The sequence below is a fragment of the Pezoporus flaviventris genome, unplaced genomic scaffold (assembly GCF_033815535.1).
Source record: "Pezoporus flaviventris isolate CSIRO_AGI_PZ_B2104156 unplaced genomic scaffold, CSIRO_AGI_Pfla_v1 ptg000007l, whole genome shotgun sequence".
Taxonomy (NCBI): Eukaryota; Metazoa; Chordata; class Aves; order Psittaciformes; family Psittacidae; genus Pezoporus; species Pezoporus flaviventris.
The window spans coordinates 54,060,732-54,070,549 of NW_026892555.1; the positions used below are offsets into that span (position 1 = coordinate 54,060,732).

At 37.5% G+C, this 9,818-nt stretch overlaps 1 long non-coding RNA gene across 1 annotated transcript; it reads left to right on the forward strand.

Moving 5' to 3' along the window:
- Positions 1-3,226: 3,226 nt before the first annotated feature.
- On the forward strand, positions 3,227-6,203 carry LOC133266994 (uncharacterized). Its single transcript, XR_009742596.1, has 3 exons — positions 3,227-3,534; positions 5,411-5,595; positions 5,855-6,203. It is a non-coding gene; the product is annotated as an uncharacterized LOC133266994 (long non-coding RNA).
- The last annotated feature ends 3,615 nt before the right edge of the window (positions 6,204-9,818 follow it).

Genomic DNA, 9,818 nt, shown 5'->3' on the forward strand with positions numbered 1-9,818 from the left:
ATTTACTATGAAGGAGGCTGATCTCTGTCTCTGTACCTTTTAGGGATACAGAAAAACAGAATAATTCTAACCTGTTCTCAAAGACTGCAGATTTTATTAGGAATCTAAACTATTTTTGATACTTTAGATAAAAGAATCACAATTAGCTTTGGGCATAATTCTTCTCTCATTTTGGTCATTGTCAGTTTTGAAACTTTTTTCAGCTTTCTCCTGTTGTTGGATGCAGTTCTTTGTCTCAAACTGGGAAGACTGGCTCAAATATCCCAAGCAGGCAAACTCAAAACACCCCCAGACAAATCCCAAACTATGTCTCTGTAATTATAGTAATCTTACTTGTTGGTTTTAAGATTAGAGAGAAAATTCAGAAATAAATGATTTTAAAATATTCATCAAGTGTCTAACACTGAGAATGTCTTTGTACCTGCTCAACCTAATTGGGATATTAGTAATCATAATTATTCAACAGCTTTGTAAAGTTTTCACATCATTGACTACAAATGGAGTTATAATACATTCCGTACACGTGCTTCGATCTGTTTTGGAGATTGTTGCCCTGGCATCTGAAACTAATTAGTGTTCAGGAAACCTAGTAAAGGTGCATATCAAGGCCTGGCTGTCTGCAAAATTATTTTGATTGTGTGAAAGCTTAAAAGGGTAAAGAAAATTTTGTGAGGATTTTTTGGTGTATAAAGTGAGTTATTGAGGGTAGTGGTGGCTTTTTGAAGTAGAGTATTAGAGACTTCGGGTATTTCTGTGGTTGGAACACCTCCTAGGTGAAATGCTGGTATATTCTTGCTCCTGTGATTTGCAGAGGAGTTGGGGGGCTACGGTGCTATCAGAGTTGACTACAAGGTTAGTAGGTAGTGTATTTTATGTATGTGAAATTTGTTAGGTTTCTGTATTGTAGCATCTTTGGAAATGAGAAAAGGCATTATGGGAACAAAAGTCCATGGAAGCTAATGACACGGTGGATGTTCGACATAAGATCAAGTTGTCCCTGGGGCTGTAATTGCATATTTTGACTTTTATTTACAGCTATCTTGTTCTAACTTTTTTCCTTTCCAATCTAGATAATAGAAGTTCATACCTTACTGCTTTCATTGTATAGAATAGATGAAGAGCATGCCTGTCTTAAAATCAGTAAAACAGATGTGAAATACTTGTGTGAAGAATCCTCCTGCTTGCAGTGGTGCCTCATATTCAGTAAGATAACTTTATTTTTTTAGTGTCAATGTTTGCATTATACCAATTTTCTCACCACGTTTACCAGTTAAGTAAAATATTGATTCTAGCTTCCCATTTGAAAATAGGAGTTAATTTTAACAGTAGAAGAGCTATTTCTCAAAGTGCTTATTAACTTGAATGTTTTTCTTTACAGTATGCATTCTTTGCAGTAGATGTTTTTCTTTACTGCATTAGTTCACTTTTCATTAAATGATTTATTAATTTATTTAAACTGCTCCTTAAACCTTTTCAAACTTAATGTAATGTGCTGAATCCATAGTAACAGCATGAACACCTAACAGCATAAGAAAGTTAAGATAGAAAATGAACAATTCAGCTGTCAATAACATACTATTTGATTACCAAGCTTTCCTAAGCATATCCTTCAAACTTGTGTGTTTTATTTTTGTTGTATGATTATCTGAGGAATATCTTCCATGAGCAGTTTTTAGATATAAAATCAGATCAATATAAAGCACTTGGATTAATTTTCTGTATATATTACCTGATCCTTTCTGAAAACTGGATGCTTGAGTTGGCACATTTTGCCTCTAGACGTTCCAATTTGAATATGTAAGATTCTGCCCCTTCTCTCTGATTCTGGGAATGCATAATTTCCAAAGCTGCTCAAGAGCTCAGAAAGATGCAACTAAATTGTTTGTTCTGAATATTCAGTATATTTAGAAAAATCTGTTTCATCCCTATTCCCCAAATTCTCATCCTTTTTTTAATTGGGGGGGGGGGGGAGAAAGTCATGACAAGATGAAGCTTTTAATGTAAACCTGAAATTAAAAAAATGTATTTTTTTAAAGCATAAGATGCTCTGTAAAGCACTTTAATATTTTTCCTGATTAGTGTATTCATTACTACTGTTGTAGCTAATTACTTGCAATACTACTTCATGTCTGTGGCTCAAAATACTGAATTCTGAAATAGTTTGTGCTTGATTCCAGTGGCAGGTCATTGTCTGGGAATGAGATTTTCAGGTATAGCTTTCCTCACAGGCTCTCATCTATTGCCACCTGCCTAAATCTGACAGTTGAGCACCAGCTGGGAGTTTTGACCCGGAGAAGCATAAAAGGGCTGGAGAGAGACAAAATGATCCATCAAGTCCTACTTGTAAGTCAGGTCTCCAAACATGCATTTTTCTACCCTATAAATTCAAAATTAAAATACTAATGGGTGTTCTTTTGTATTCATCCAACAATTGGTTCATTAGGTAGGTATGTACAAAGAGGCTCTGCTTGTCAATGCTGTTTGGCTCTAAAAGGAGGAAAAATCGGTAGGGGTTAGGCTAGTCGTGAAATGCCCCCACCCCTTTTTTACCTTCCTTCCATGTTTGTTCTATGAGGCTGGCGGTAGGTAATACTCATCCTGCATAGAGCTGGTTTTCATTGTGAGTATTCTGTCACTAGTCACAGCTGTCAGGTATGTCAGTCATGTAGTATTGTGGTGGTGTCAGAGACATAATCAGAGAGATTAGGTGGACACAAAGAGCCGTGAATGAGGTGGTAATTGCGTTCAGGGGGAAAAGAGAGTTAAAGAAAGAAACTTTCCTTTCTCACAAGATCCATTAAAGAGGTGACAGCTAATATATTAAAGCTGGAACAAGATAATTGTGGTAAGAATCTTTGTGTGTTCTCCCTAAAATGCAATGTGCTCACAATAAATATTCAAATGCTTATTTTGTGTTGTGAATACCAGATAACCATTTACAGTGAAATGCAACCTCTTTCAAAAAGTTCAAATTCATTGCCAAGAATGTTCTAGGAACAGTTATAAAACTCAAAAGGAATATTGGTGCTATACTGAATCACAAAAATGCCATCTTATGAAAGCTTCTTTACAGGGATTTTCGTCAAATTGGTCTAAATGATGGAAAAGAAATACTGAGATGCCAGCCATGGGCCGTGCTCTTCCAGACTTTTACTCTTTTTGAGTAGTACTTTGAATAGTAACTCTCCCCCTCCTTTCTTTTTTTTTTTTTTCTCCCCTTCTTTCTTTCCTTTTTTTTTTTTTTTTTAAAAAGTGAGACTACTTGAGTATCTGTTTACATTACACTTGTGCTTGCTGTATTAATGCCCTGCTTCAGAATTGCTATTTACCTGTAGGATTGGGGAAGGAATTTCCCTTCCTTGGCTTCTGAAAGGTTTGCATGTTTGTTTGTTTGTTTTCATTGGTAGTGGTGGGGTTATTTTCTTCTCATTTCCCTCCCTGCTTCCTCTGAAGCACTGAAGGTTGATACAGACACATGAGGTTAATGGAGTATGTTGGTGGGTTTTTTTGTCAATGAAGTCTTTTAAGCACCTGGTCAGTGTATCTTGCTTCCCATCACTAGATTTGAGGTCACGTTCTCTGTCCACTCAAGTCCAAATAGTCAAGGATAGACATCTGGGTTTCCTCTTCATAGTTTGAACCTTTTTCTTTGTACCTCTGGGACCTCTTTAAAATCTCAGCTCTTGCAGGGACTTAGGAAACTTATTTCTACTCCCTCCTGCTCCTGTGCTAGGACTCATATGAGAGATTGGTCATTTAATGTGGGCCAGTGGATCTCTAGCCAAATAGGGTGTTATGTAAATAGATCAACAGCTTTTCAAGCATTATATATTAACAGAAGAGATGAAATAGAGACCTTCCTGAGATAAGAATTCATGCTATGGCTTGTTGTGATTATGGGAAAATAAGCTTCCATGACCAACCCGATGCTGGAATCTTTATGATCCCAGTGAACAAGCTACACTGATTCCCTGGCATTGCACAGCTGCTGACATATTGAATGGTTAACCTGAAATCAACAGCATTGCTGAGCATTCTTCACTATCAATGAGTATGAAATTTATGAGTATAAAAGCTAAAAGCAACTGCTAGTGACAAAATCAGTCCCACAACAAATTTAAATAAAACATTTTTCGGTCGTTGTACCGCTTGCCATCAGAAAGAAAACATCAAAACTCTTTGGTATCTTATTAGAATTTCAATGTAAAGTAAAAATCCAGCCTGGCAATCTTTCTACAGAATTCTGTCAGGCTTCAATGACAATGCCGTATGCACAAGAAATACCATATTAGACCCTATTGTGATAAATTCATGTCTCCCTTAGCATTCAGAACAATACTTTTCCATTTTCTTTCGCAGCAACAAGTTTTAGTAAACCTTACAATATAGAATGAGAAAGTTGTGATAACGAGATAATGGTGTTAGAAAATGTTATTTGACTGATTCTTCCTATAAATGAAAGTGGTTTCACATATCTTATGGTACTTATGGGTGGCAGTGGTGGTTTTCCAAGCCTTCTTCTCTTGCTGGCTATTCTGATTGATACTGAAGTGAAAGGTTGAGAAGGGTCACCTCCAAAGACAGGGAAAGATTTGACACATTTCCATTATCACTATCCTGCAAGCAATTTTAGGATAGTTGAGCCACCATGTGTTGGTATAATGGGTTGATCAGTTTGATTCTTTTGATACAAGTAAATCACTTTGCAGGTTAATTTAGGCTGTGTTTACAGAGGTTACTCTGATCCCTTTTTCAGGCTTCAGAGTTTCAGAGAAACAATCTGCAAAAACCTTTAGAGAATGATAACCCATTCCTGCCTATTTACAGAATAGTGTTTTTTCTTTCAAGCTGGAAGCCTACAGAATAAGTCTTACGTTTTCATCATAATCCTTTATGAGTTTTAAATCTTTTTTTTTTTTTTTTTTTTTTAGTTGGCCATTTCAAATGGTTCCTGGTGAGTAGAGCCCTGGTGAGCTTCAAAACCACACACAGTTTCAATGAAGCTGTGTGAACCTGCTTCAGAATTTCTGCAAGTTTTCCAAGCTTTTATGCTCTCGTATGGTTTACAGACAAAAACCTACAGGGGTCCCATTTAAAGCCTCCTAGCAGCTAAAAGATAGAGAAAAAATGGCTTTTAAAAAACCTGAAGTACCCTCTTATGAGTGCATTAAAAGCAATTTTGTTTGCTTTCCACTTTCAAAATGCTTCAAGCCGCCAAAGACGTGATGTTAGAAAATGACTCATGAGTACTAGAGAGAAACAGTCTTTGAAAGTTTGTTCATAGTGAAGGATGATAGCTAGACAAGTGGGGTTTCTGTATTCAGAAAGAAATATCTTGTGTCCCCCTATTGCATGTTTTTTTCTACTTTTGCAATAATCTGTTCAGATGCTCTTCACCTTTATCTTACAGGTTTTCAGCAATTGTGTGAAATTCAGCTCAGAACTTCTGTTTGTTTGTTCCTGTGGATGCTATCAGCACTTGGAGACCAGGGCCTCCATGGAGAGGGAAGGGAATGCCAAAGCAATGCAGGCTCGTAGTTTAACTCACTGGCATGTGTAAGATCAAAAGAGGAGGAAAAATTTTCTTCCTTTCAGGTAAATTGGGGTGTGTCTCCCTATTGATACTCTGAGAGTATGTTGTGTAGAGTTTAGGAGCTTTTAGTATTGGGTTGTGGCTGGGTTTTTTGGTTTTGTTTTTTGGTTTTGGGTGTGTTGTCATTGTAGTGTTTGGTATAAAGGTGGTTTCTTGATTTATTTTCTCTATGCAAATTACTGGGTGTAAAGGCAAAGTATTAAAATATCCTCTTCACTTTGATATTGATACAGCTCTTGGATCTTTCTCTCTCTCTTCCAGGGTAAATAAAGATAACAGTGTGGAGTAGACTTCCCAAAATTCAAGAATATTTGGACCTTGTGTTCTGTTCTAAGCCTCTCTTGAGCAAACATGCTTCCCTTTCTAAATTATTTTGCTGAGTGTTATGGCTGGAAGATTCATATAACAGAATCTTGAGGTGACCTGACAAGACAAATCTGGTGAAATATTAAAGTTTGTTTTCTAAAGATTTAAACAGATGTGTACCTATAACAATCTGTCATAAAACCATGCCTTTTGAATGTTTATTTTGTGTATTTTATGGTTTCTTCTATGGAATAAAGTAGGATTGTGCATTAGGATCAGAGGGGCATTTCCCATAGTTCGGTGGTATCTCAGTAGCAAGTAGAAATTTTACAGATGTAGATTGTATAAGTGTATATAGAATCGTAGAATCAACTAGGTTGGGAAAGACCTTTAAGATCAAGTCCAAGTGATAAATGTGTTGTCATTCAGTATAATTCTATAATATAGTTAAAAATGTATTTTTTGTTTTTATAATTGATTGTACTGGCAGTTCAGAAAAGTCTTCTAAATGTAGCATATTTGATATGAAAAGCCATGGAGGAATTGAACTAACAGCATTAACTTTAAATGGTTTTAGCTTTAAATTTTTAAACTTCACACAAGCCCCTTAGCTTTCTCTCTATAGATTCAAAAAGACAGGAAAATTTTGATGCACTTAGTTGTTGACAGTAGCTGAAAACTGAATAAATATTGCAAGAATTAAGGAACTGAAAGAATTAAAGGAAAAGACAGAAGTGGTGGTACAAAGTATTTAAGCTCTATTGTCCTTGTGACGAAACAGAAAGCAAGATGTGTGTGAACAGGATGTGAACATAACCTAAGATCATGAGATAAAGATTCTTACCTGGTTTTAGTCATGAAAATATGACTATTAGCTTAAAAGCTGTCTCTGGAAAGAATGCTGATGTACAGGCTACCAACCTATTGTGTAGCTGAATAGTAGTTTAAAAGGTTTGGTATTTTTAGAAATCAAGTAAATTAAATCATGGGATAATTTCAAAGCAATTGCATACCTAGGACAACAATTGGTGCTTACTTTTGCCATTTAGTTTCATAAACCATTTAATGTAGGCAAGTTATGTACTTCTCCAAACCTCTTTTTCTGCCCCTTCATAGTATACCTTTTCCTGGGTTCAAACAATCCATGTTAGGCAGCTGGTGGATATTAAGAAGTAATTTCAAAGTCTCTCCCATATGCCACATACTTCTTGCACAATTTCTTTAGCTTCTCTGTACCTTTCTTCCTTGTGGCTACCCCTGGAGTCCTTAGAGGAACTACTGTCATAGCTCTAGGTATCTTTGTGTGGCTTATAGGAAGTGGTCTGTTAGGGTTTTCAGTACTGCTGTAAACAAGAAAGATGTTTGAGAGTTTTTAAAGAAACCCCACCAAACTCCAAAGCAAATGAACAAAAAATCCCCTCAAGAGATCTGAGGCTGGTTTATAGAACTGCTATAATAATAATACAGAATTACTCAAAAGAATAATAATCACTAGCGTCACCAGAAATGAAACCAACTATGCTGCCACAGTATAGCGGTTACCCTCTTGGAAAGGTTCTAGGTAAGATACTTCTGCTCTGCTTCAGTAAGGAAGTTATCATGGATCTTATCTTATGGCATGGAGATTCTCATCCAGTCTTTTGTAGAAAGATGTATTTTATTTTGTGTAATTCCAAAAGCATATAAGTAGAGTGAAATAGAAATTAATGTACTGAAAATGAAGCTTGCATTTGGAATATTAAAAATCGTTTGAAACAGTTTGGTGCCATAGAGAATGAGTCGAACAGGTGAAAATTTTAACTTGCTGAAAATAAAAAAGTTCTTAGGGCCGTTTAAACAAAGGTTTTGGGAAGAGGCTTTGGATACTTCAACACTTGGCTGTGCAGAGAGAGTGTTGTTTGTGGATTAAGTAGAAGATAACAGCTTCAGCAACATAGATGATTAATTTGCTAATATAATTTTTCTTGATTCTAGCAATGTGTAGAAAGTAAGCTGCCTTTTAAAAGACCATTGTCGTTTAATGAAGTCATGGGCAGAAGTTACTGTCTGGATCTTGTTATGCTTGCAGAAGAGATAACTGCCCTTAGCTGCTTGTCACTATCTTTTCAGTTTGTGATTATCAGCTCAGATCTGTTTGTTGTGTGTGTTGTCATTTGCTAACTTGTCTGTCAAATGAGTTAGGTTAGAAAGAAGTTTTCTTTTTTTCTTTTTTTTTTTTTTAGTTAACTCAGCTCGCTTTGAAGGCAACAGATTGTGGAACATTTGTAATAAGAGCCCCTCCAGCAGATAATCTCTAGCAGAAGGGTGGAGGTTGTAACCTCTTCTGAGCTGGAGGAGTTTTTTAGGACACACTAGTTATTCCAAAACTTGGGCAGAAGCAATGTATCTGTTGCAGGGGCAGGGGTCTTGGGGATGTCATTCATCTTGGAAAGCTGCTTTTGGCATTTCCACAGCCAGGAGCCACCCCTGCTTCTGATCTGCTCCTTCCTATAGGCATGTGACTTAAAGCAGTGTCAGTATGTAGCCTTTTTGGGTCAGAAGGACATGCTGGAGTGGAGAGTAGGCCAGCTTGGAACAGTGGTGCCAAGAATGAGGATGCCTTTGTCAGCTTGACTGAATACCAGCCCACCTAGAGGTACCATTTTTTTCTGAAATTTGCGAGATTGGGTTGAAACCCAGATGCTCCCATCCCCAAACTCAACAGCAGAGGCTGTGTGATCTGTTAATGCCTTGGAGTGCACTGCAGTTCTTAAACGTGCTTCCTCAGTAATCCAGTTTATACATGATGAAGTGATAACATGAAGCCCGTCCTAAGATGTTTTTTTTGTTAATTTGGTGATGTGGGAGTTGCCTGACAATTGCTTTGGGGAACAGTGGGCTTCCTATTTATAATTTTGATGAGTAAAGCCCACACTGCTTGCTTAGGCAGATTCTTGTCATGTGAAAGACTTGTATCAGAGGGTCCAGGAATGAAGGGGTGTGCCTCTGCGCCACCAATACTTGCTGACCGGAGGTTGGTCCCTTTTTGACCTGGACAAAATACTCTTTTGTCACAAGTGCACGTGAAAACAAATATTTAAGAAAAAAGCTTGCTATCACTTGGCAAGGTCTGTGAAAAAGGTGGTATCCTGCTTCTTAAACAGGGGGTGGGAAGCAGCCTGTGATGAGATTAGCTATTTATGGGCAGCAGTTCTCAACATATCTATAGGCAGTACAGAAATAAGTCACATGCCCCACCTAGAACAACAAAGGCAAGGCAGGCTGTGTGCTAAAGCATTTGTTCTTCAAGATGTTCGAGTTGAGGACTTACTAGCATGGGAAGCAGTACTTCCTCTCTACAGAGGAAGAGCTCCACTGTGCTTAGCCCGGATAATGTGTGCATCTCAGGATATGAAACATCATAAATATTGATGTCTAAAGGAGGCAAATTTTGGTTCCCTGTTGCCAAGAATTTGCCCTACTTGATTATCCAGAGATAGGATGAAGCCTATTTTCTATGTTAATACAGGCTTAAGATCTAGCAGGTCAGACTAGTACATGGTCCCTCAAATGGATCTTCCTGTTTGAAGGTGAAGATACATTTGTACTCTGTCCCAAAGTCCAAGAAGTCAATCCAGGAAAAACAGATACACAGCTGTGCCTGTAGAGTCAGGTGTGTCAGACAGAATCCCTGAAACAAAAAAAGGCAAAGCCAGGCTTTTAGATGAAAAACAAGTGGAAGTGGTGGTGGTAGAAGGGTAGGAGTGCAATCCTAAGGCTACAAGAGTGTGAAGTGGAGGAAAGGTGAGAAGTCTGTTCGCTTGTTCTGGTATAGTGTTGATGTGTACCAGCTGAAAAAAGTAGAGGGACCTGTGGTGGAAATAGTGTTTTACATGGTCTTGCCTTCTGTAGTGATGGGCCTGATCTTGTCACTCCACAT